This window comes from Monodelphis domestica, chromosome 4 (assembly GCF_027887165.1).
Source record: "Monodelphis domestica isolate mMonDom1 chromosome 4, mMonDom1.pri, whole genome shotgun sequence".
Classification (NCBI taxonomy): Eukaryota; Metazoa; Chordata; class Mammalia; order Didelphimorphia; family Didelphidae; genus Monodelphis; species Monodelphis domestica.
Window position 1 is genome coordinate 147,170,061 of NC_077230.1, and position 27,068 is coordinate 147,197,128.

The 27,068-nt window shown below is 35.9% G+C and overlaps 1 long non-coding RNA gene across 3 annotated transcripts in view; it reads right to left on the reverse strand.

Moving 5' to 3' along the window:
• Window positions 1-292: 292 nt before the first annotated feature.
• LOC130453693 (uncharacterized) overlaps window positions 293-27,068 on the reverse strand; it is an 85,719-nt gene continuing 58,943 nt past the window's right edge. For 2 of the 3 annotated variants that reach the window (XR_008911190.1, XR_008911191.1), the window contains exons 3-4: window positions 26,427-26,706; window positions 293-25,798 (exon numbers count right to left, since the gene is read on the reverse strand). This is a non-coding gene — a long non-coding RNA (uncharacterized LOC130453693). The remainder of the gene's footprint in view (window positions 25,799-26,426; window positions 26,707-27,068) is intronic. The other variant, XR_008911192.1, reaches the window with a different exon arrangement.

Sequence of the window (27,068 nt, forward strand, 5' to 3'; positions counted from 1 at the left end):
ACAAAAAAGGTACTGAACAAATTAATATCTTAAAAAACAGAATACACCAATTGGTTAAGAAGCACAAAATGCAAAGGAGAGACAAATATCTTAAAAAGCAAACTGACCAAATAGAAAAAAAATATACAAAAATGCACTAATGAGTAAAACTTTTTGAAAGATAGAACTGGCCTTTTGAAAAAAGAGGTAGACATATTAATTTAGGAAAACAATTCTTTACAAAGTAAAATTAGTCAAATGGCATAAAAAGTAAAATTAATGTACAATAATTTAAATATTATATTTTAAAAGATTTATTAATGATCATTAGAAATAAAGGAATAACAAAAATGTAATGGATACCTAAGAAGGTAGAAAAGTGCTTTTTCATTTGGGGTATTAAAGTTAAATCTGGATGGCATTATACCAGATATGTTTTGTGGGGTATTACTTTTGGGTGTATGGATTGGACTAGATGGCCACTGAAGTCCCTTCCAAACCTGAAATTCTCTGATTTTATAAAGATTAGTCAACTCATTTTCTTACACTACTTTGTAGTGTACCTTTCGAATATTATTTTTGATTCTCTGTACCATATTCTAGTGAGAATACTGAAAAACTGATGTATCTGATGGAGAGTGGCCATAATGGTGAGGGGTCTTGAGGTCTTGCTACATAACATTCAGTTGAAATGACTGGTTTTTTAAAACTTAAGAAGAGAATGATGATTACCTCCAGCTATCTAAAGGAAGACCATTTGGAAGGAAGATTAAGCTTGCCCTGCTTAGCCTCAGAAAGCAAAATTAAGCATGAGCAGGGGTGCAAGCTGAAGAAAGAAAGATTATTTAGGCTTTGTGAAATGGGTTGTCTTGGAAATTAGTGGGCTCCCCTCACTAGAAGACTTTAAGCAGAGTATGGATGACCACTATTGGGTATATTTACTGATAAAATTAATACCACCTTTCAAAAAAAAAAGAAATAAAGGAATAAAAATGTAACAAACTAAAAAACACATGCCCATGGCTAATCTACCTGTTCAAAAACCCTGTGCTTTAACACAGTCTCAACCCAGGAAACAAAAATAGCAAGATCAGGAACCCCACCCAATATATTTCCCTGTCTATGTCACCACATAATGAAAGGAAGTCAGTGGGCTCCTGGGCAGTTTTTAGGGTAACAGATTTCCAATTACACATCCCCCCCCAAGATCCAGTGGAAGACTAGTCTCTCCAATGGATCTTGTAAATATAACCAACTTTTAAATTACAATAATTTGGGGATAAAAGGAAAAAAGAACAAAACCAATGATTTCTAGGTGCATTGACAAAAAGCCAATTAGGGGGAAGTCTCCTTAGGAATAAGAATATACATATAAAACAAATTCATTCAAACCCTTACAGTTCAAATTACCACATCTCAAAGTTCACTCTGGATCTTCAGGTGCAACATGTGGTCTGTGCAGGCATATTCATGGAACCTTCTCCAAACAGTTCACTTTCTACATTTGGAGAGGTACCATGTTTCTTAACATAAAATTACTCTCAAAAGGAATTTAAACTTTGCATTATAGCATAAGACTACAATAGAAAAGGAGATACAAAAACTAACTCAACAAAATCTTTTCTTTAAAGTTAGAATTGGGCAAGTGGAAGTTAACAACTATATGAGAGATGAAGAAACAAACAAAGCCAAAAGAATGGAAAAATAAAAGATAATGTGAAATATCTCATAGGAAAAACAACCAACCTGGAAAATAAATCCAGGCGAGATAATTTAAGAATTATTGGACTATCTGAAAACCATGATAAACAATTTTTTTAAAAAGTGCTTAAACATTATCTCTTGAGAAATCATCAAAGAAAATTTCCCTGATAATTAGAATCAGGTGACAAAATAGAAATGGAAAGAATCCACCAATTACCTTCTGAAAGAAATCCTGAAAGAATAACTCCCAGAAATGTTATACCCAAATTCCAGAACTCCCATATCAAAGAGAAAATATTGCAATCAGCCAAAAAGAAACAATTCAAATATTGTGGAGTCACAGTCAGGACAGCACAAGAGTTAGCAGGTTCTACATTAAAGGATAGGAGGGCAAGGGATATGATTTTACAGAGGGCAATTTAACCAGTCAAACTGAGAATAATCCTTTGGGGAAAAATAGGTATTCATTGAAATGGAGGACTTTCAGAACTTCTTGATGAACAGACCAGAGCTGAATGAAAAACTTGCCTCTCAAATATAAGAAAACAGTTAACAAAAGAAAAATTAAAAGACATTCAATAAGGTTAAATTTTGTAAATCCCTACATGGGGAGATGATTCTTATAATACCAAAGTAATTATTAAGGCACTTAAAAGGAGTATATCCCAGACTCAGAGTTTCAGACTAATAATAAACCTTTAAGTAATTTAGGTGGGGCTAGCAGATTCAATCAAATATTAAGTACCCTTTTTATCCAACTGGGTTTTCCTATAGTATCAAAGTCCTTTCTCAGGTAGCCCAGCCCTTCACTGGATATTTCCCTTTTGAGTCCATTGTAAAGCATCATCCTGTCCCTGATAATCCTGTCTAGTAATCCTCATTTCTTTGTAGCCATTGAAAAGCCAATAACATTCCTGTCCTCAGTTTCCCAAGATGTATATAAGTTCTCCAATTTTCATGGTCTTTGAAGCTGTCATCTAGCAAGGTGGCACTCCCAAGGAATGGTAGCCGGAGTCTTGGACTCTGTGTGGATTGTGGGTCTCTGAATCTGTTTGGAGGCCAAAGAACTGTACCATTATATCTCTCCTGATTGAATACTTGTTTTTTCTTGACAACTTAATAGCTCTGTTTTTTCCAGTTTAACACATTAATGCAAATTTAAAATCTATATGAGATTGCTACTCCTTCTAAAGGGGCTGAGGGGTTGGGATGGAGGGAGAGAGAGAAATTGAGATTCAATATTTTTTTAAATGTTAGAAAAATGTTACATGTAATTGGGAGAAAATAACATAAAAAATGAAAATAAAAGAAAGAATAAAAATTAAATTATTATACTATTTAGATTTGTGATAAGCCCAAAAACCAATTCCAAGGGCTTATAAATTTCTTACTACTGCATTATAATTACTTTTTTAAAGTATGATTTCCCCACAATAACCTGGTAAGGCAGGAAGTCTAAATAGTGTAATCATTTGATTGATGGATAAGGAAACTGAAAAGTTAAGTGTTTTGAGAAGGGACAGGAAGAAATCTTGAAGTATTAGAACCAGAATTTGAATAATAATCATGCTGATACCTAGGGGCTAGGATTTTTCCTCTTTTCCTTGTTCTGTCATGTCCAATTCTTCATGGCTCTGTGGACCATATTCTCCACGAGGTTTTCTTGCCTAGCATATTGGCATGATTGCCATTTCCCTTGCCAATGTACTAAGGCAAATGGAGGTAAAATAGCTTGCCTAGGGTCACACATAGCTATGAAGTGTCTGAGATTGCATTTGAACCTAGTTCTTCTGGTTTAGCCTTTGAACAATCTGGCTACCTCCAATTTAAATGCATCTAGAGAAGGTGGGTGGGATTCTCTGAATAATCAAAATCCTTTGTAAATATTCCCTTTGGGTTTAACTAAAGAGAAGGAAGAATAATGGAAAAGAATAAGTGGAAGGGAATAAGGGAGAGGAGAAAAGAAAAGGAAATGGAGATGTGGAGAAGAGGAGAAGGCAGGGAAACGGAATGGAAGAAGGAGAAAGACTGCAAAACCAAGAGTACTGGAGGGGAGGGAAGGGAAGAGGAGTGGAGGGTGTGAATTTCAAAACTACTCAACCCTGTTCAAACTATTCTTTAGAGGATGGGATTTGGCTATTTCCTGATCAATAACAATAGAGATACTTGGAATGAGAGAATCAGGTCTTGGAAACTACAATCTCCACCCTACTCAGGGTAACAAGATTTAGGAAGGGCTGCAGCAAAGCTCAAGATTTAATTATTTGAGAATATGACCTTCAACAGACATGTGCAAAGGGGACAGACCTCTGGGCGGTCCTGGGTTAAGCTAGAGCCACCATTGGCACAGGGGAGACATAGGAAGTGAGATAGAGGACAGCTGAGGAGTCTGGGGACTTCCTGTGTGGAGGAAAGGAGGTTGTGGGAGCCTGGTGCTTGAGGTGGAGGCCCTGAGACTGTTTCTCAATTTTGGTCACATGAGTGATAGGGACTGATCTCTTATCTTTGCCTTGGCTATCTAAGGCCTTGGGCCTTTGGCCAAGCCTAAGCAGAGGGGGTATTTAAGCCCTATTCCCTTCTCTCCCCTTTCTCTTTCCCTCTCTCTCTCTCTCTCTCTCTCTCTCTCTCTCTCTCTCTCTCTCTCTCTCAATACCTTTCTTCCTCCTGTTAGTAATTAAAAACTCCATAAAAGGTTGACTGCTGACTTGAGTTTTCATTTAGGAATTATATAGCTGAATTCCTTGGCGACCTTAAATTAATATATATATAAGTCTTTTAATGTGATTTCCATAAGGGGAAACTAATAGAGCAATTACTAACCCAAAACTAGTGGGTCTTTTGGTTGAAGATCAAGTTGGGGGAGTGGAGGAATGTCCATTTTCAAGACTAAAAGCAAGTTAAAGAATTGATATATAAGCTCACAGGATTCCTATGCAGAAGTTCTCTAATTTGTTTCTAGCCAAAGAATTATAAAGCTGGTAGAACTAGACCCAGGAGAAAGCAAAAAAAAAAACCTCTTATTCCAAGATGCTCAACTCTAGTTTTCCTCAGTATTCTTTAAACCCAGGTAATGTTTATTAAGTAACTGGATAGGAGATTGTCTTTGAGGAACTCTGCTGCACTGACATGCTGTAATTGAATCATGATCTTCCTTTCTCACAAGATTATATAGTACCTTGCCAGGTTGAGGTGAAGATAGCATTTTTAAACTTTCTAGGATCAGCAATAGGTAGTAGGTCTGTGAACTTTAGTGTAAGGAACTCCCAGGTGAGGAAATCCACTCTTCCAAAGCAGATAAGCACCTTCTCTACAACTTAAGTTTTTTAGAGAATTATCTACAGCACTGAGGTTAAGTAAATTGCCCAAAATGACAGAGAGGGCCCCCTGAAGCCAGAGACTTTCAGTCCTTAAGGCTGACTCTCTCCATCCATGAGGCAATGCTGTTTTTCATAAACTTGATCCCATTTTGTATATGTTATCAACACATAAATTAATATACATTATAAATATATAAATTTATAACATATCATAATTAATACTGCTACTGTATATTACATGGGATAAACTTCAATTTTAAGATAAATCTACTTATACTAGCAAACTGGATTCTATTTGTTAAGCCTGACTAAATACCTATTATATACTAAGACACTATGGTACATATTGGGCTACAAAGACAAAAGAATATGAAATAGTTTCTACTTTTCAATAATTTATGCTCTTTTGGGGTGGTGGATTAGAAGAGATGTAAAAGGCAAGTAGATTCAAAATCTTTACAAGAAACAATATTTAATTTCAAGAGATAGAAAACATTAAAAACTGGGAGAGAGATCAGGAAAGGTTTCTGCCAAAGATGATTCTTCAAAGAACAATAGAACATAGGGATCTTATGTACATTTGGGGGACCTAAAGACCAGGAAATATGATTGGTGGGCTTTAAAATGGCTACAAGGATATGAGGAGTTATGGGCTGGAATAACAGAGAGGGGTGGATGCCTTACAATGGATACAAAGGGAATATTCAAGCCAAGGACTGGGGTACCTGAGAGAGGTCTCTAATACAATTGGAGAAGCTTCTAAAACAAAAAAGGATACTTAATGCTTGATTATGACTACTAGTCCCACCTAAACTGGGATCATTAAGTACTTTACAGTCTATTTTTCAGTCTGAAACAAGGTCAGTCTGAGACTTCCTTTAAGGTAAGGTCCCAAGGGACAGGGGTTCCCAAAATCCAGTTGACACCTGTGTTGAAGAAAAATAGGCATTCCAGAAGACTGAAAAGTAGAAGCGTATCTAAAAATGGGGGAAAGTCTTTTGGTAGGCATATAGGAGAGATCCAAGTTTCTCATATGAAAAGTCTTTATTAAGACAATTTATTTTTTATATGTTGATATATTTTTTAATAATCACCTGAAATTTTTTAATTCATGTTCTTCCCTCCTCAAAGATGGCAGGTAATATGATATAGGTTTTGCATATGTTATTATATAATACATATTGCCATGGTCATCATGTTGTGAAAAAAGATACATGTCACTTATACTAGAAAGGTATTCCTGGAGGGAATAAGGTGAAGAACTGATTGCACTCAGATGTTGTCAGTTCCTTCTATGGTGGTGGATAGCCTTTTTCTTTAGAAGTTATTAGTAAAACAATTTTTAAGAGGTCTATCTGGATAAGTCAAATCCATACCAATTTTTTTCTCAATTATCTGCCTCATAGAAGAGTATGTGAATAATATAAGTAATTTCCTAAAGTATACTAAATTTTAATTTAAGATATCTTTAGCACATCACTCTTTTTTAGTTCTCAAGTTTTTCTGAGATTTTGTTTTTTGGGGGATAGCAGGTTATTCTATAAACTAAAAATGATGAAATGCAGAAAAAAGTATTCAACTTGCTCATTGAAATTAAAGGGCAATTGGCCAATGGCAGACAATTGTTTCTATAAGCCATGAGTACACCCACATTATTTTGTAGACTTAAAAAGGAAGGCCACACTTTGGAAAATGGCCCTATGTAAATGAATCTGTGAAAATCTGGCTTCTCTCTGTGTATGTACAAATAACATATTAATTGCCAGATTTTTTTCTAATGTCATGTAGAGAAAACTCAATATTATATGTAAATACAACGTATATTTAAAATAGATCCCAATATGTTATGTTGTGTTATATATTTCCAACATATGCCACTCAAAATTTACATAGTACAAAAAGAATACCCCTTAAACTAATTCCCCATCTCAAGGATGTCAGCATCTATAAAAAGGATAATGTTAACACAATTCTACTTAACACCATTTAACAGAAAGATGCAGGTAGCAATGTCAGCCATCTGGAATTACCCATGGATAGTTGTAGATCACCCACCCATCTTCCACCTGCGGGAAGAGGAAAACATCTGTTTGTATTTTTGAAATGCTGCCAAAAATGTGCTACATCAGGTAACATCAGGTTGCATCATATAATGGAAAACAGAGCCTGGTGTTGTATCTGTGATGTATAGCCTTTTGAATTATCATGAGGTTCTCACTTAAAAGGCACTTTTTAATATTATTTCCCAAACAGTAAGCTTAAAAGAATAAACACACACATACAAACCTCTATTATCCAAAGAAGTAGAAAGACTCAACTATCCAGAAAACATTCATTAATGAACTTTATGCTTACAATTTTTCATAATTTCTGATTTGTCTTGAATGTTTTTCATTTTTCTATATTTCTCCCTCATTAAAAAAACAAAAACAGGGAAAGGAAAAGCATCAGAAAACATTTCTGTCCATTTTATTCTAACTGAAACAAATTTTGCAAAAATCTCTGGAATGCTTCTTTAGTCTTCCTGGGAATCCATTAAAATATATGAATAACAGGACATATTGTGATATTTCTTATGAAAAAATCATAAGATATTAAGGCTTCAAGGTAACACAAGGATCTTCATGTACCCATTAATTTTACAGAGGGGAAAACTGTGACTTAGATGAGTAAAGGGACTTTGAAAAAGCTATGGGAAATAGCACAGAACTCTCAAAGGAGCCTACAAGTTCAATTTTAACATTAATTACTACAGGCATATCCCACCTACTAACATTTTTCCTAAGAAAATATGATATCTCAGGGCATATAATTCCATCAGAATAACATTATCAAATGGTAATGTGAACAGACTCAAGTGTTAGTTTGGATTTCAGTTGACCATCTTATGTGAGTAGTGATTGACTGAATGTTTTTTGATGGCTCTGTGTTGGATTTTGATTATAATATCCTAATCAGTTTATTATGAAAGAATAGTGGTCACAGAAACCTAACATTTGTAATTAATTTCAGGTCAGTTAAAGCCCATAGAATTAGGTCAGCTCCCCACCAAAATATTTACCAAGCTGCCTATATTGGTAGTTAAATACATGCTTATTAACAAGATAACTGCTAATTTACAAAACTGTACAGATACTGCTTGCTTAATTTATATAAGCATCAAAGAAGTAATGTAATCAACATCAGAGCTCATTTAAACATTGAAAATTTTAAATATGCAGCTGAATTTAGAGTAACTAACTCATTTGGGACTCATTTGTGTTTTCCTATTGATCTTAGCATTCATTTTGGCATCCATAAGGCTCAACTAGAGTATTGTGTTCCTTTTCAGGATCCAGCCTTTTAGGAAAATGTTGCCAACTTAGGTATAGTAAAGCAAATATATGTTAGCAACACATGCAATATAACAGCAAGGCATGACAGAGATACCTTAAATATTCAGTGCCTCAATGATGCTTCTAGATTGTGCTTTTTAAAAAAAATAATAATTTGACATTTTTTAGGAATGCCAAATGATAGCAATATTCTTAACATTTTTTACATTTCATCTTTTATTTTTCTACACTCATGATCCTTTCAGCTGCCTGTTTATAAAGATTTTGAAAGATTCTTTCTAAATAAATCACTTACATTGTAACAAGTGTATAGTATTTTTTCACAATATATTTAATTTTTTTCTGTAATGATCCCTCACCCCATTTCTTTTTTCCTCACTTAAATGAAAAAAAATTTTAGAAATGATTTCTAGTGTTGTCCAAAATACTGTTTTCTATGTTAGTTCCTATGATCATTATAGAATTCTTAGGAATTTTCTTTGGCATATGTTGGCTCTTCCAAGTTTTGTAGAAATAACTTTTCCTTATTCTAGCACAATGTCAAGAATATATACCTCACTGAGGTAAACAATCAATAACTTACTTTCTATTACTTTCTAAAACACTAAAAGTATGATGTAGCAATATTTAACAGTAAATTACAAAGTACCCCTCTCCCATTACTCTGCTTGCAATGAGTCAATAGAACTTATTTTTCTTTGTATCATATTAATATATTCAGGCATGTAGTGATTATATGTAGGAGTCTCCTATTTTGTTGAGAGTATGTTGTTGCTGCTCGGGGTTCAGTCATATCCTACTCTTTGTGACCCCTTGGGCTATGGAGAACAAATATTGTCCATGGGGTTCTCTTGGCAAATGACATTTGTGTGGCTTGCCATTTCCTTCTCCATTCTATTAAGTCAACAGAAGTGAACTGACTTGCCCAGAACTACATAGCTAGAGAATACCAGAGATATGATTTGAACTTGGGTCCTCCTGACTCCTAGCCCAGTGCTCTGTCCCCTGAACCACCTAGCTACCTCCTGTTCAGAACATAGCTTCACTGCAGTATTGGAGTATGGAAGAAAAAAGGATAATTGGCTCATAGGTAATTTGGAGTTGGAAAGAATATCAGAGGTGATTGAATCCAAATAGCTTATTTTGCAGATGAGGAAATTGAAGTCATAGAAGTTAAGTGACTGACTTACTAACAAGTGTCCAATACAGGAATTAAATTCAGTTTTTGATGACTCCAAATTCAGTACTCTATATTCTTCCTAAAACTCAATTCTTTAAACTGGAATGAAGATCCTTGCCCCATATATAGGGATTTTTGTAAGGAAAGCCCTTTTTTATCTGAAAAGTGCTACAGAAATATAAAATGTTAGCAGGAGAAATCATTCCTTTTGTGCATAATAGGAAACTTGGGGGTTGTGTTAAAGCTTTCAGTCAATCATTAGAACATTTGTATTATTTTTTAGCAAAATATATTCATGTATTTGTTATGTTAATTATAATTAGTGGTGCTTACTTTTAGGCCAGTTGTTAATGGCCTCTGATGCAATCTTTTGTAAGCAGTGTTAAGTGTTTACCATATGTAACTTGATTGAAGGCCTCAAGGGTCCAAAAGAATAAAAGATTTTAAGGTGCTTGTCCAATAGAAAATACATGTGAAAATGATGATTAATAGATATAATCAAAACTTTTTTATAAGAATTTATATTGTCCTTAAATTTATAGTTTTTAAGATTTGTTTTTCTTTCTAAAGGAGGATATTAATAAACCAGCAGAATTAAATGCTAAGGTGATGAAATTAAACCAAGGATTATTTGGGAAATAATTTTATGCTTATATAAAAATGGGATGATAATATCTCCATGAATAAGATGTACAGTTACTTCAAAGGATATTGAATTGTCCATACAGTAAAAACTAAGTGGATAAAGAGTGCCAACTATCTCAATATGATATTATATTGGACAACCAAAGAGCTCACATATGTGTATATGAATGTTTGTTTGTATGTATGTATGTATGTCGGAGACTAAAGAGAGAACCCATTTTGCACAGGAGGAGATTAAGAGCAAGCTTATTAATTTTGTAAAACTCAAGGTTAGTTAACAACTCACAGTATCTCCCCCCAAAAAAGGCCAATCTTTTTTTACATTTAAGAAACATAATGCTATTATGGGAACTTTCCCTCCAGATGATACCCTAAAGGGCACCTTGTCCCAAGAACTAAAACTGACATATCCTTATTTATGTACTGCCATAAGGATATGTAACCTGACCTAGGTCACCAGCCAGACCCTATGTTAAAAGGAAGCATCTGGGAATAAGATTGATGTGTCTTCACTTCTGGTGCCTGATTCTCAAGACCGACCCCCACCCCTAGCCCTTCTATATAAACCAGACCTCTGCAATGCTTGGGGTCTTCCTCTTCTTGTGGAGGTCCAAGATATAGCTTGAATAAAGTACCTCTTGTGTATTGCATTAGCATGTGTATCTCCTCCTTTGAATCTGAACCAGAACCAGACAGAACATTTGGGGGCTCGTCCGGGATTCCAAAGGTTTGGACCACACAGTGGTAAAGGTACTTGAATCTCTGAAGGGAAATCTGAGTGTGTTTGTCTGTGTGAATATGTATGGGGAAGAGAGAGTCTGGATCACAGCATACGGCTAAGTGGCTGTCAGATTCCGTGCTCTGTGGATTATACGGAGATGGCCTCCTTCCAAGCCAGATCCACTAAGATCCCCTTTCACCTGTTTCTGAGTGAGGACCTGCCAAGTACGCAATACTTGAGTCCCACGAGGGGCCAGGCTGGAATGGCCCAGAAGCAGAAGTGTTGTTTCAAGAGATTGAGAGATTTCACTTCTAGAGGATTTGTTAAGGGTGCTCAGTAGGAACTTTGGGGTGGTTAGAGGCGCCCTGCCCAAGTTGGACTTGGGACCAGGACCAGGTCCCTGCAACAGAGGTTCAAGTCCTCTGAGGACCAATGTGTCCTAAGCAGCACTGTTGGACGGTGAGGGTGAAAAATTTCCATGCTGCCAGATGTGCTGAGGAATAAGATCTCTAAGGTAAGCCCCTGGGGTCGGGGGAGTGTACTCTTGCCTGTCCTGAAATCAGAGAAAGTCTATATCTCTGTTGTTTGTCTTCCACATCTATTTGTTGTTTGCCCTTTACTGTTTGTCTTGTATTTCTTTCTATATTTGGGCCTTTAATAGTACTCATGGGCCAACAAACATCTACCCCCTTAGATTTGGTCTTGGCTCACTTCTCTGTCTTTAAGGCATGAGCCCAAAATCTCTACCAGGAAGCTATCAGTCCATTGATAAGATCTGCCTTCCTCCTCTGCTGCAGGGAGAAAGAGGGTTGATACTGAGCAGAAAGACAACTGGTGAGACATCCCTACTTTTGGGATGTTTCTGTTTATCATCGTCTTTGTCACAATCTTGTCTCTATGTACTCTTAAATTAGATACTCACAGAGAGAAGTTTGAGAGGACTACAGGTAAATGCTTTGCACTTCTGTTTGGTTACACACTGAAAGATTGCTAAAGGACTTAATCAAAGTTATTTGGAAGTTATGGAGTTCAAACTAAAATCCACTGAGAGTAAATTATTAGGAAGGGGGTTTGATACATTCAAAATTGTAAATTATAGTAAGTTAATTTGTTAAAGAAGGATGAGACAAGGCTAAAACCTAAATTGAGCCAAACAGCCTTAGGATAAATTACTCACAAGCTATTGACCCCCTTCCTTGTGAAAGACACACAGGAAAGAGAAAGAAGTGCTTATAATTGTTCCACACTGATACTTAGGGACTGAAATAGGGACCTCACAGAGTTAAAACCACTGTGTCATAGAACTTAAAGATGAGTATATTTTGATTATATATTTGGAGGTTTTAAGATGTTCAAGCAAGCAAATGTTGCCAGCCCTGTCTGACCAAGAAGCTTGTTTGAGGCTGTGGAATCTTAATACAAACCTTCCATGTCCAAAATGATAAAATGAGTTGAGTGAAATGTAATTGATAAGTTACCTCACATGAACTGTGGGAATATGTTGGTTGATATTTTGATTACATTTTGACCTGTATAAAGATATAGGTGGCAAACAGTAGCCAAGGAGTGGATAGAGCATCAAAAATGGCATAAATGTGAAAATCCTTGCTCAGAATTTTATGATTGTTATGTGACTTGATGCTAAAATTATCAAAACTTATAACTGATGAGCACTATGCTAAAGATGCAGTGTTTCAATGATGTAATCCTTTAAATCAGAATTCTTTTGGGTTACCGATTAGCAATTGAAGTGATACCAATGGAAGGAAGAATGGAAATCTTGCTCTGTTTTTTAAGCAGAGGGTTTTGCAGGAAGAGAGAGAGGAAGAAGGAGACACGTAGGGAGGTGAAAAAGAACAGATAGATGTTCTACTTTTATAATTGGATCCCTGACCTGGGGATAATTTCTAAAATTAATGTATGTGTTGTGGGAAAATCACATATGATTCTTTAATTTCTCTGGACTGAATCCCTGAAGTGATTCCTGTATGGTCTTGTCTTAGTCTTTCAGATAGCCTAGGTCCAAGAGATGATACAGCTCTGATTTATATTACTATAGAGCTACTCAATTCAGCACTCATGTTCTTTATTTCAGGTTTTGTGACTAAAGTGTGATATCTAAATTTTTGCCAAAATTCATAAGAATAATTGAGTGATCAGTCTTGTAGGGATATAAAAAGCTTGTTCGAGGGTATGGAAATTTATTTCTGGACTGCTGATGAGCAGAATTTCTTTCAGGTGAAATGGGTGAGACTTGTCTTTTAAGGAAAAAGAAGGCTTCTGGGATCTAATGATGACAAAGTACACAAAGGACAGAGAACGTCCTGGGATGGTTAAAGAGGCATACTCTGGGCTCACCTGGGAATGAACATTTTCTGACCATATAGGCTGCTAATCCTTGAGTGATACAATGATGGCATGAGCCAGTGATAGTTTTGGCCTATATGTGAAGCCCTCACTATGAGTCCCTTGGGACATGAGGAAATATTTTCCCTGTCAGCCTTTTTCTTTGTGACAAATTCCCATAATAAGCACATAATGCAAATTGTAAAATTAAAGTTTCCATTTCCTCAAACAACCTTAATAATTGAAAATTCTTAAAATGTTAGGGAGCATACTTTGAAAATTAGGTGAAGTTTATTAATAGATGGCTTGTATTTGTAGCCTTAATTTACCACAGTTGAAGTTTGGATCTTGAGCTTGAATATATAGCTCAGAGCTTTCTTGAATTTCCCCCAGAATATGGGGTAAAGAAATACATCTGTAAAATATTGTTACTCAAGTGTTTATAGATGGTTTTAGATAATATGTACTTTGCAAAAGGATATTCTTTAACAGAAATGTCCCACACCAACTCTGCAAACAACTCAGGAATTCGAATTGCTAAAGGTATAATTCCTGTCAGAAGGTGATTTTTGAAAAAGTCTGTTGTCTAAGATAACCAAATGCAAATGTGTAATATCAATTACTATTATACTAATTTTCTCTGTTTCTATCTGGTGTTCTAGTGTTTTCTCCAGTCCTGGTTTCTATACTTCTATCTTAGGGGCTGACTCTCCCCCTTGTGACCTGTCTCCCAATCAGGAGAAGCAGTCGCTAGACATCCTTCAGATCTCTAAGCAGGTCCCCACCTACCTAGGACCCAGGCATTCACTGAGGACATGCCCCTAAAGACCCTGTGTCCACAGGCTTTCCGTCCCTGTTCACGTTTTGGCTACTGGCTACTCCCCTGTGGGATATGTGAACCTTATATTTGTCACCTTGTTACTTCTCTAGTTGATTCTAGGGTAGAAGCATTCCTGGGAGCCACCCAGATGCCACTGTAACCTCGGCAACTATTCCAGCCTGAAGCCCTGGAAATTGCCTACAGACAATATCTCTCTCTCCTGACAATAGTCAGAGACAGCGACAGCTCTACAACCATTCTCAGCTCTGAAGAAGCTACAGAATATTGAGACCATTGCCCCTTTTCCCTTAGATATTTGGAGAGGGGGGAGGTGACATAGGCATTGCACCCCCAGAAACTCGGGCAAACTATTATCAGGGAAATTCTTGTGCTCTCTTACATCCTCATGACTCCTAGAGACAGTAAATACCTTCTCCCACCTGAAGGCACCCGATGGTTGTGTGCATCTTCAGCTTTGACCCCTGTGTAGCTAAAGGCTCCTTAGACTCCAACCACTGTTTTTCCTAAGGTCTTACTCTATAACAGTGAGGGTCTTTATCTGAGAGGGCTAGATCTTCTATTCCTCCAGCAGGGTGAACTCTGTGCTGCTCTAGGAGAAGAATTCTATTTTTATGCAGACCACACAAGTATAGTTAGGGATTCCATGATAAAAGTAAGAGAAGGCCTGGCCATCAGGAAGAAAGAACTCGAGGTCCAGAAATCCTGGTATGAGCAGCTCTTTCACAAATCCCTGTGGACTTGTGGCTTTGTAAAGTAGCACATTAACACAGTCCAGCTCTTGGTCCAAAGGCAGCAATACCTGCTCCTAAACGACATCCATGCCCCTATGTGGACACTGTCCCCATGAGTAGGATTCCTCATTGTCCTAAAAGAAGTGGAGAATGAAGAAATATAATGTTATTATGGGAACTTTCCCTCCAGATGATACCCTAATGAGTACTGCCATAAGGATATGTTATCTCAAGACCCTATGTTCATTGAACTGACCTAGGTCACTGGCCAGACCATATGTTAAAAGGAAGCATCTGGGAATAAGATTGATGTGTCTTCACTTCTGGTGCCTGATTCTCAAGACCGACCCCCACCCTTAGCCCTTCTATATAAACCAGACCTCTGCAATGCTTGGGGTCTTCCACTTCTTGTGGAGGCCCAAGCTATAGCTTAAATGAAGTACCTCTTGTGTATTGCATTAGCATGTGTATCTCCTCCTTGGAATCTGATCCAGAACTGGACAGAACAACATCAGTTTCTTTTAATGTCTACTAGTCAGAAACCACAACAATCCCTGAATAATTGATAATGAGGATCATCCAAAGGGAAAGGGAGAAGTACATGATGAATGTTAGTAGTATAAAATGCATTACAAATAAGGAGTAACAAAAGATATTGTATAAAGGATGCCAGCAAAGAAATGTATTATTGAATTTCAAGAAAAGAATAAGGGATGCTTGCTTCATGGTGTCCTTATGATGTATAGAAAAAGGTCAGAAAAGCCTCCATCATGTTGGCAAAAATCCTGTTGCAAAGTGAAGACAAATATGAAGAAATTGGAATTATAGTGACTCAAGATTAACAAGTATGAATGGAAAGTGATATATTGATTTTTGGAGGGAATAGCTACATAAATTATTTAATAGATATATTGGAATTTTTTAGCAAATTTGACAAATTTTTGCAAATATATATGTCTAGGGATGTTTCTAAGAACAAGATACTCTCCAACTTCAAAATGGAAAATAAATGTTTAAGTATAAATTTTTTTAAATCTTATGATTATTTGTTTATACTAGTTATCATATTGGCATTGGCATTGTACCCCTAGAAACTCAGGCAAACTATTATCGGGGAAATTCCTTTGCTCCCTTAGGTCCTCATGACTCCCCACCCAAAACATCTGACCTTGAAGATCATCCTTCTTTGATTGCCCCATTGAGCTGAGATAGAGAAAGAGATACAACCCATTCACTTATCCTTCAAATAATGAGAACCATGCCATGTCCTTGGGCAAACCTTCCCTGAACCCCTTGCTTCAGTCACTTCCTCACTGTTGTAAAGAGTATAAAAATCCCCAGAACTGATGTCCTTTGGGGGGACAACTCTTCCATCCATGCTATCCTCCCAAGGAGCAACTTTTCCACCTATGCTGTTCCACCTAGGATGCACAGGCTTTCACCTATGCTGCCTTCCTGGCCAGATTCAACATGACTTTCCAAATTAGTAATTTGGAATAGACATATTCCAATACATAAATAATAATAATTTTCTCTTTTTATTTTTTAAATTAAGTTTCAGAGTTTTGCATTCCTGCAAAAGTTAGCCTTCCAGAACCATAGGGGTACACCTCTGGCACCCTACAACAATATAAGCATATAAGTAGAATTAATATTTCTTCTAAGTTTCTCTTTGATGTTGTTTCGAGATTCTGCTTTTAAAAAATAATGTGACATTTTTAGCAACTCCAAATGATAGCAATATTCTTAACATTTTGACATTTCATTTTTTATTTTTTATATTCTTGATCCTTTTAGCTATCTATTTATATTTTGAAATATATTTTTGAAAAAAAATATATTGTAAAAAGCATGTAGTATATTTTTCACAATATCTTTAAAATTTTCTATAATGATCCCTCACCCCATTTCTTTTTTCAATAAGGGTCCCAATGTCTATTACCACATTTTAATGCTAAACATTTCAGATTCCTGCCAAATACAAAAATAGTTATGTATATAATAATGATGTTGATCTTGATCCACTTGGCTTTCTTATTTTGGAGAGTATAAGAGAGGCATAACAAATATATTTAAAGATTCTTTATACTATACAAAGATGAAGGCCATTAGGGAGGTTATGAGAATCTGGGTTTGTGATTTCCTACATGTGGAGAAGTCCCACTGGTGTAGAAGATATTTGCTCAGGATTATACTGTTTTGAAAGGTGAACCAATATGTCCAGTGTCATATAGTTCAATATATAGCAACAAGAGGGCTTGACCCTCAGTCTTTTTTGAGTCTTAAGACCATATTACTATCCAGTACAGCAAGCTGTTTGCTAACTGCAGCTGTATCCTGAGAAAAAAGGAAAAGTAACTGGATTGAAGCTGCCAGATTTTCCCCCTGCTCTATGCTACCTGTGGTTTAGTGGAAAGAGCAAAGAAAGTCAAGAGGGTTGAAGTAACTTATTGACTTATTAGCTATGAATCTACCTTCAAAGTATTTATCACTTCCGAGGCTCAATTTCCTATCTTATAAGAAGGAATTTCTACTTTATTGGTCTGAACAATAGTCCCTTCCCCCAACACTTTCTAACATTTTCAGCCCTCATTTACAGGCCTCAAGCCAAAGGTTAAGAAATCAATTTAATTTTGGTGAGTACATCATTAGTCTCACTAAGTCAATTTTTAGGATTCAGTAATATTCTATGCCCTCCAGGGATCATCACCTTGCATGTTCTAATGACATTTTCTAACTTGGCTCTAATAGTAAGTTTACAGGAGATAATAGGCTTTCTTTTTCTTTTTTTCCCCCTGGTACTGCTTCAGGTAGACAGCGTATGTTTCACAAGACACCTATTTTTATTCAGTGTTTTACATATTAATCTAGTGAGTATATTTTTTCTAATGATTCTAATGTTTATAGTTCTATTACATTACAATGAAGTGTTACTCCATTATTTTCACAACTAAAATACAAGGATTTTTATATTTAATTAAGGCTTTTAGACTAGTTGATGTTTGAGTATAAGTATATAAAATTCTATATGTACTATTATTTCATGTATAATTATGTTGTTGGACCTGTTTTCAATAGGCAATGCTGTATAAATCTTAAGACACCAATATTTTTCGATGAAAAAAAAATTGAATTGAAATACTAGGCAACGATGTAGTATTTGACAGATTGCATACCTTACCATCTTACTCTTTGGATTGTATTTATTGACACATCCTATTGCATGGGGGCTGGGCAAGCAAGAAAATGGGTAAAGAGGATTAAGCAAGGGTTATCTTAAAAGATTGTATAGTTTTTACTGATAATGCATGAAGTCCTACTGTATCACTCTCTGGTAGCATAATGAGGACATTGACTTTGGGCTCGCAAAGCTAGATATACGAGAATCCCCCCACCATCACCACCGCCAACTTATACTTAAAAGACAGAAGAAATTTGCTAATATACGCAATGTGAAACGTGTTCAGGAATACTCAGATATTCATTATTCTGGTTTAAATAACAACTGCGCTTGCCTGTGTCTCTGACTTTGCCTCTGTCTCTGGGTCATTTCCTCTGACTCTCTGTCTGTCTGTTTCTATTTCTCTGTTTCTGTCTTTGTCTCTGACTGCTTTTTACTTTTCCCTCCCCTAGAGCTGCCAACTAGGAAATCTTAGTGCCTTCTATTCAAATACCCTACTCCAAGGAAGTTCCAGAATGGGTAGGCTGTCTCCTTGCTGCTATTACTACCGTCTCTCCCCTCCTTCATCTTCTGCAACTTAATTATACCATTTTATATTTTGCATATTTTTTATATTTATATTTTATACCACAATATTCTGATCTCTCCGAAAAACAACTATATATGACTACATGTTCAAAATAAGAATGTTAGCTTGTAATAATGTATTACTTAACCTGTGTGACACCGTGTTTGTTCCCTGGGTCTGTCTGCCTGATTCTGAAACTGGAGTTCTAAGTTCTTAGGACCTCAGCTTTCTGACATCTATGAAATGAGTAGGTTTGACTAGATCGTAATTAAGACTCCTTCCTGCTCCACAATCTTATGATTGCTCTGCCATTGCATTTAATTTTACTTAGATGTGAATTTGTTATTCAAAAACTTAAATTTTCCTAGTCTTATTATCCATTTTTCTGCTTGGTTCATGAGGTCATCAACCAGGCAACTCATCTAAATTGTACAAGTAGGACCAAAAAGAAATAAACAACCTCATGAGTTGATCAAAAGCTGTAAAGTAAGGGCAAATAGCATGACACCCAAGACAGTTGATATTATAGTATTTCATACAAAGCCAAGCTATAAATCACATGACTCTTGATGACCTTACTATAGATTTAAGGGTCTGAATGGTAAAGAACTTTTACTTTCACCTAATTAAATGGTCTTCCTCAAATTTTTACATATTTTATTGCCCATTAAGAGTGGAGATGAAAAACAACAACAATATCCTTTTTATAATTGATGACAATTTTCAAATGGAGTTTTAGTTTACTTTTAGCAAAATCTTTCCTCTTTTACCTTTCTTTCTTCATTTGACCAAGAACTTACTTTTCACTCCTTATCTTTATGTTAATGTTTTGAGGAGATCATCTAAAATCTTTCCCCTGTTCCTTATAGACAACTTTTTATGTGTCATGGATCCCCCTTGGAAGTCTGGTGAAATTCATGATCTACTCAGAATTATGTTTTTAAATGCACAAAATACAATGCTTAGGATTATTAAGTAAAGCAATCATATTGAAACAATTATGAAAGCATTTTTAAAAAACAAATCCATGGACTCCTAGTTAAGAAATATTCTAAAGTTTCTTTATGTCATAATGAGAATGATACTGTCCTAAAGATTCTCCCCACCAGCTCCCTCTCCAATTAGATTGTGAACTTCTAGAGAGCTGACATTGCTTTTGCCTTTTTTGTATGTCTCTACCCTTTATTTTTTTATCTTGTAGTAAGTTTATTTTCATAAACTATTATGGCAATGTGTTGATACAGATATATTCATCTGGGTTTATAGTGTTAAAATTCATAAAACAAGACTATACTTATCAATACCAAAGGATAGACATAAGTTTCATTTCTCCTTGTGCTTATGATGTCCGTGTCTCTACCCTTTAGCACAGTGTCTGGCACACAATAAGAGCTAAAATAAATATTAATTAACTGATTATCCTATAACAGAGTCTGTTTATTCTCATATCTGTGATTTAACTTTTTCATAATAATGGGGTCATCTGTTAAAAACTGTCTTCTCCAATCTTTTTCTTGACTTCTCTTGCCCTTACTATTACATTGGGGGACTTTATGGAGGTAGAAAGGAAAGGGCAGCTAAAGAGTCCAATGGATAGATTGCCAAAACTGGAATCAAGAAGGCTTGAGTTCCAATGCAGCCTCAGATACTTATTAGGTGTATGACCCAGAGCAATTCACTTTAATCCTGTGGGTTGTAAACCTTAAAATTTCTTAGACTTATAAATGTTGGAAATTTCACCATTGGGAAATTTCATACTTGAAAAATTTCCTATTGAGAGTGGGAACTCTATTGGAATGTGAACCCCATTGGCATGGGAGGTTCCTCCTCCTCCCTTCTTAAGATTACTTTAGGACAGAAAACTTTTGCTGAACAATGGAAAGGGCTTTGACCTATGCTTAAGCATAGAACAGGAATTTCTTTGAGTCATGATTGATTTTAGAATTGATACAATGGAGATACTTGGAATGACAGAACCAGGGCTTGGAAATTGCAATCTCCACCCTACTCAGTCCTAACAGGATTTAGGAAGGGTTGCAGCATAGATCAAAATTTAATTATTCCAATCTCTACCCTACTCAGGGAAACAGGATTTAGGAAGGGCTGTAGCAAAAGATCAAGATTTAATTATTTGAGAATATGACCTTCAACATACATGTGCAAAGCCACAGACCTCTGGGCGGTCCTGGGTTAAGCTAGAGCCACCATTGGCACAGGGAAAATGATGGACAGTGATTGGTAGATGTGAGAACTGAGGGGAGGGAACTTGGATGGTTTCCTTAAAGATAGAGGGGTCTGAGGACTAAGGGGGTTGGTTGGAGAGTTTTGGCTCTGTGTGGTTGGAGAGGTGCTCTGAGAAGCTTGCTCTGAAGGAAGTTGGAGGTGAAGGCCTCTGAGACTGTTTCTCCATTTTGGTCACGTGAGTAATAGGGACTGATCTCCTTTCTTTGCCCCAGCTATCTAAGGGCTTGGGCCTTTTGACCCAGCCTAAACAGAAGGGGGTATTTAAGCCCTATTCCCTTCTCTCCCCTTTCTCTCTCTCTCTCTCTGTCTATCTCTAATTCCTTTCTTCCTCCTGTTTATAATTAAACTCTATAAAAGGTTGACGGCTGACTTGAGTTTTCATTTAGGAATTACATAGCTGAATTCCTTGGCGACCTTAAATTAATATATATCAGTCTTTTAAAGTGATTTCCTTGTCACAGGGTCTCAGTTTCTTGTTCTGTAAAATGAGCTGGGAAAGGAAATGACAAATCATTCTAGTCTCTTTGCCAACGAAATCCCAAATAGAGAAAGGAAGAGTCAGATATGACTGAAAATACTATACAAAAGAAATAGGATATCCGTGGGTCTTTTTCTTTACATTTAACATATTTTCTTACTAAATTTAATTGTTATCTTTTTTCTTGTTCTACCTTTCCTAACTTGGCTCTACACTTCTGTGTTTCTTGGTATCCAGATTTAATAATATTCCTGTTGTGATTTTTTAAATTGCTCAGTGCATTTATTAACGATATGGAGATTACTTAATTGGACATCTGCCACTCATCCTCTCCTTCTGACATATAGATGATGCCATGTAAAATGGCATGGTACAGCATGGCATGTAGAAATGCCTACTTTATATGCCTTATTGCTAGAGGGGCTGAATTATACTTAATTTTAATTTTTAAATTTTTTTCTAGATTATACATCAAAATAATTTTTAGTATTTGTTTTCTGATATTTTGCAATCTATGTTCTCTCCTTCCCTCCCACCTCACCAACCTCCCCCAAAAGGCAGATAATAAAATATAGTTTGTATATATCAACATATAATAAATATTTCCATGTTCATCATGTTGTGAAATAAGACACATTTTGCTTATACTAGTGAAAAATTCATGGATGAAATAAAGAGAATAGGATGTTTCAATCCATTTGACTCCATCTGTTCCTTCTATTATCCTTTTTCAACATAAGTCCCTTGGAGTTGTTTTGGATTCTTGCCTTGATTATAGCTATCATAGTCGAAAGTCATACACTATTTTTGTAACTCTGTAAAATGTTCTCCTGGTTCTGCTTTCTTCACTTTGTTCATGTCATATAAATCTTTTGAATTTTTTATGATAATCTTATTTGTTATTTCTTGTGACACAATAGTATTCCATTAAATGCATATATCACAATTTGTTAAGCCATTTCCTTCAGTTTCTAGTTCTTTGCCACCACAAAAAAAGGGTACTATAAAGATATTTATATCAGTAGGTTCTTTTCTTCTCTTTTTAATCTCTCTGGGATACAGAACTACTAGTGATATTGCTGGGTCAAAGGACACAGTTCGATGGCCCTTTGGGCATGGTTCCAGAACAATAGTTATAATTTCATAAGTTCCACCTAGAGGTCATTAGGCTCCCAATTTATCCATATCCCTTCAAAAATTTATCATTTTCCTTTTTTGTCATGTTATTCAGCCTGGTAGTTGTGAGGTGGTACCTCAGATTTGTTTTAATTTGTATTTATCTAAGTAATATTGATTTATAGTAATTTTTCATGAATCTAAAGATAATTTTCATTTCATTTGAGAATTGCTTGTTCATATCCTTTGATCATTCATCAATTGAGGAATGCTTTATATTCTTATAAATTTGACTCAATATTTTACATAAATAAACCCTTTGTCAGAGATACTTGCTATAAATATTTTCCCTAATTAATTTTTTGCCTTTTAATCTTGGATGCATGAATTTTTTTGTACAAAATGTTTTTTTATTTAAATGAAGTCAAAGTTATCTATTTTACCTGTCATAAAATTCTATGTGTCTTGTTTTGTCTTAAATTCTTTCCTTATCCATAAGTATGACAGGTAAACTACTTTGGGCATCCCTAATTTGTTTGTGCTATCACCCTTTATTTCTAAATGGTGTATCTATTTTTGTTATGGGGTTCAGATGTGTACCCCTGGGGTTTGGGAAGGATACCTTGTGCAAGAATGCAAGACTCCAAAATTTAGCTTAAAAACAAAAAGAGAAATTTATTAATTTAGGAAAATAATGTTGAGAATGGCCAGGAGAATAGCAAGGAGGAACAGCAGGCTGCTCCCAGAACCCATCAATTCTAGAGATTTTATACTCTTGCAACAAATGCTGTGTCATAGTGTGGACATGACTTTAGAGTGGTCGTGACTCTAGAGTGGTAGCCACTCAGGCATTCAGTGGGGGGTGGGGTGGTCATCTGACTGGGGTCTGCCTGGAGACATAGGAAATGACCCTCATAAAGATTCCTTAGTTTTAGGGAACAGACAGATGTCTGAGATGTAGCCTGATAGGATCAAGGTGTAGCCTGGAGGTACATCTCTCTGTCCATCTTAAATCTAAAGGATGATCAAAGGAGGACAATCATGTCAAGGTCCTATAGGGGTCATTTGATTTTTTAGGCTAGGAGTCATGAGGATGTAAGGGAGCAAAGGAACTTCCCTGATAATAGTTTGCCTGAGCTTCTGGAGGTACAGTGCCCATGTCATTTTGACTTTACTTTGATACGTGGTATGAAGTATTAGTCTTTGACTTCTGCCATACTGTTTTCCAGTTTTCCCAGTAGTTTTGTCGAATAGTGGCCTCTTCTTCCAAAAGCTTGGATCTTTGAATTTGTCAAACACTATGTTACTTTGATCACTTACCATTGTGAATTGAGTGCCTAATCTATTCCATTGATCCTCCTCTCTATTTCTTAGCCATTAATATATTATTTTGATGATTTCCACTTTGTAATATACATTAAGATCTGGTAGAGTCAAGCAACCTTCCTTCATATATTTTTCCCTTGTCAACATGAAATCTAGAAACCCCAAACTTGAATCCTAGTAAAATCTGATGAACCCCAAGTTTTAGGACTAACTTATAATTTGGAGACCCCAAAGCTTGTCCTTGTTCCTTTTCTCCTGAGAATCTACACTGAGGATAATCCCAGGCTAGCAGTTTCAGACTGAATAATGGACCCTAAGGTAAATGACAATCCCAGTTAGATGAAGCTAAGCATAAGCTAAGTGACTCTTTAGTGTAGTAGGCAGCTCTTCAGTCTAGTAAGCTGAAGATCCTGAGTTCAATCCCCAAAAGGGGAATGTGGTAAAACAGAGAAGTTTCTAAGGCAAAAAGAGTCACTTGGCTTATGCTCAACTTCACCTAACTGGAATTGTCATTTACCTTATGGTCCATTATTCATTCTGAAACTGGGATTCCCATCAGGGTAGATTCACAGCAGAACAGAGGACAAGGACAAACTTTGGGGTCTCCAACTTACAAGCTAGTCCTATAACTTGGGATTCATCAGATCTTACTAGGCTTCAAGTTTGAAGTTTCTTGATTCCATGTTGACACCCTTCATAATCTAGGTCTTTTGATTTTCCTGATGAATTGTTATTATTTTTTCTAGCTATGTGAAATAATTTTGGGGTAGTTTAATTGGCAAGGTATTGAATAAATGAATTAGTTTAAGGTAGAATTGTCATTTTTATTATATTGGCTCAACCTACCCATGAACAATTAATGTTTTTCCAGTTCTTTAGATCTGATTTGATTTGTCTAAAAAGTGTTTTGTAGTTGTGACCATATGGGTTTTTCTTGGCAAGTAGATTTCTAGTTTTTTTTTTTCCTATAGTTAATTTAAATAGGATTTCCCTTTCTTGCTGTTGAGCTTTATTGGTAACTTAGAGAAATGCTAAAGATTTGTGTGGGGAACTATATTTAATTTAAAATGTTCCAGGATGTTTCTAACTTTCCTTTGTTACTTATCTTTCTTCTTGTTATCTGGTATTTCATTTTCTTGAATTTTATTACTGATTTCTTACATTTTTCAGGATATTTTCTCTTTCTTAGAAATTCTGCCTCATTTTTATGTCAGTAAAATGACTGCACAATTGCATCCTTAATCAATTAATTTTTTAAATAAGTATCAAATATTAAGGAAACACTGACCAAGTTATTTAATATGTTTTCTATATTAAAAATGGTGACTTTTAAAAAAAAAGTGTACCTCCTGATCCTGGATGATCTATAGTTATCTAAGCATTAAAATTTCCAACACTGTAAAGTCAAGATTCAACCAATAGGCATTTAGTAAGTGCTGAGTAATCAATACACATCATTCAAGATTCAAGAAAGGGTTCCAAAACAGAATTCCTGCCTGTAGGGAGGGCATTTACCAAAGAAGATTCTGATTATGTTAAAAAGAGATTCATTTATTTTTGATAACTAAATTTGTTCATTTATGTGTTGAGTGAGAAATCAGTATATTATTCTCAAGTTATTAATATCTAAAAGCTGATGTTTCTCAACAACCCCCCTCCCCCATTCTTACAACGGTTTCATAGCTTTAAGTGAGTCTTATCTGGGAATGGCCCTAAGCAGGAGTCTCTGACTGTTGGTCTTAGATCCTGAAGTACCTGAGATCAAACCTTAAGTACAATCTTGAGTACCCTTTTGTCTTAGAAGACTCTCCTATTCTATCTTTTTTTTTTTGGATTGTATCTTCTTCCAAGAGGTCAAGATGAATGGCTTTACTAATCCTCTCATCAGTCCCAACTACTCCCCTCTTTGTATTTGTCTCAGACTTCCTGATCTTTTCTTTAAAATACTTACTTGCTTTGATGTATCCTCAGCAGAAGTTATCCTCCAATTTCTAGGAGATGTTAATTAGCTTGAATATGTTCATTTTAAAGCCATTGTAAAGCTGTTATAATAATTTCTAGAAGACTTGATTGCATCAGGATTCTCCTATAAGTAAGAGATTTTTCTGTGAATTTTTGGGCATTTTGTCTTTGTTCAATGACTTGAGGCAGTCTCCCCCCACCCCTTCAACAAAGCATTATATTTTGAATGATTAATTTTCTCATCATATTTTAATAAGGGATAAAACTAGGTGTACTTTGAAATGTTCAAGGTCCCCACAATTTCCACTCCATACAATTTGCATATGTCAACAATAGATTTAGATGGAATTGCCCATTTCTTTCAATTACCTATACATTTTGCATATTCAACAAGCATCTCTGTTTAGCTTCATCTTTATTTTTATTATAATTTGTATAAAAAAGAATATATATGCATGCATATACACACATTATATATATATATATACATATATATATATATATATATATATATGGTGTATAGGGTGCTCAGGGAGAAGTAGTATCTCTGGTATGGAGGGCTTGTTGTGCCCTCCTAGGGCAGCTCTCCAGCCTCTGACCCTCACCTGACACCCAACTCTCACTTGTGGCTCCCAGTAGCTGCTAGCATGAGGCAGCGGCCACACCCCGGGTAATGGCTTCGACAGGCCAGCTAAACCTTGTGAGGGTAGCCATCGGGTCATCGACCCCTGGTGAACTAAGGCTTTGCTCACCCAGCATGTGAAGACTGCTTCAGCGGAACAGACGGAAGAAACCAATAAGAAGGTTCAACGGCTGAGAGGGCAACACAGCAAAGCACTGTGGAGTGCTTAGGGCGTGTTGGAGTACAAAAGACAACATGGCCATCCAATGTAGCTGAGGAAGTCTCCAGGTGTAATGACTTTTCGTGCCACTGGACCCAGGCTTCCAACACCAAGAGAGTGGGACTGTCTCTGTGCATCGACTTTTCCACTTAAATCTCCTTCACGCACAAGTGTCTTTGTGCACACTTATCTACATCACAGATGAAAGTGCAAAAAAAAATTATCATCCTCGGTTACAGAGAGACTACTACTACTATATATATAGTATTGAAAGGTGGGTTCCCTTGCATTATAAGTTGCCTGCTTTGAGCCCTTAGGAAATCAAAATACATATTAAAACTTCTCTGGTTTCATTTAGTGCTATGATTAAAGCTATTTAATCTAGTGCCATATCTATTTTAATAGCTTCTAACATTTTCCAACCTATATTGGCGTTATTTTATTTCTTTATCTCCTCCTCTCCCACATGGAGGTTTCTACTTCTTGATTGTATCAAATGTGGTAGAGGTAGAATATTTAAAAAATATATTTCTATGATGTCCTGACTCTCCA